This window comes from Formica exsecta, unplaced genomic scaffold (genome assembly GCF_003651465.1).
Source record: "Formica exsecta isolate Colony F162 unplaced genomic scaffold, ASM365146v1 scaffold1170, whole genome shotgun sequence".
Classification (NCBI taxonomy): Eukaryota; Metazoa; Arthropoda; class Insecta; order Hymenoptera; family Formicidae; genus Formica; species Formica exsecta.
Window position 1 is genome coordinate 6,652 of NW_021848511.1, and position 1,533 is coordinate 8,184.

The window sequence follows — 1,533 nt, forward strand, 5'->3', positions numbered from 1 at the left end:
GGAGATCCTGGAGGAAATGGAGCCGGTCGTGAGTCCAAACCCATCTCTGTCCTCGACGAGACTGCCCGCGGACGCGTCCGCGTTTTCATTATCGCATCTTCCATCCATCAAATTGCTTCCGTTCGACGGCAATTACAACGAATGGGAACAATTTCGCGATCGATTTACGACGCTAATTCGAGAAAATTCGGACTTGAATGATTTCGCGCGCATGCATTTCTTATCATCGTGTTTAACGGGTCGCGCGGTAGAATGTATAGCGAATCTGTCGGTTACTGCCGCTAATTTTGAAATAGCATGGAAAGCGTTAACCAAACGGTACGACGACAAAAGGCGGTCGATAAACAAACATCTCTCGACCTTGCTCAGCTTATCGTCTATCTCGCGCGAATCTGCCACCGAGCTGCAGACTTTAAACGACAAAGTGAATATCGCAATGGCATCATTGAAAGCCCTCAATCGAAAACCGAAGGAACTCTGGGAAAATATGGTCGTTCATATCGTTGTGCAAAAATTATATCCGGTAACGCGCAAAGATTGGGAACTAAGCATCGCCCATAAAGATGCCCCGCAGTCACACGAAACTTTAAGCGAATTTATCGAGTCTCGCACTCGCGCGTTAAGGACAGCCGCCCCCGGGTCAGCCGTTAAAACCGGTGTAAAACCAATCGCAGCCTCGCGAGTTCATTCCGCAACCGCATCCGCTAATGCACAATCGCAGTGCTCGCTGTGTCCAGCTCGACACTTTATTAACGTATGTCCTACGTTCGTGAGCAAAAATGCGAGTCAACGTCGCGTTATAATCAAGCAACAAAAACGTTGTTTCAATTTGTTATAGCCCAAAACGGCTATAAACAAATTAGCATAATTATTAATTATTAAATATTATTTAACGTCTTCCGACTATAACTCGAAGCCGAGGAAGACGTATCAAGTTACGAGCGCAATCGCTGACAAAGCGAGCCACGCGCGGAGGCCACGCGTTCGCGAGACTCGAAGAACGATACGCCAGAAATGCAAGCAAAGAATATACGTAGCTTGCATCCAGGGTTTTTCCACCCAAAATCGAGCGAGACAACGCGTTGAATTACTAGCAATGAAATTGTACGATGCTATGATTGAAGGAGAAGAGGACATCTCATTATCAAAACGCACGATTCAACACACGATTAAAAAACAGGCGTTAATAAATTTTCAAATTGGATTACGCGACGAATTAAAGGTACTCGTATGGGCGCAACGATATACGACGCTCCAAGCGATAACGGGCGCGAGCGCTGAAGAAAAACTTATCGGACCAACGGCAAGAATAAGCAACTTCCCGAATAAAAATCAGTCCGACGGTAACAGTAGCGAAGATGATAAAAGCGAATGTAAAAAGAAACAACCGCGACCTGCATCCGAATATCACGTTACGCATATTAAAGATACGCCGAGCACACAGAAGAAGACGGATTTATTGTTAATAGACTGGGACGAATGGATACACTTCGCAATGTTCACGTATAATACGACGCCACACACAGCTACGGG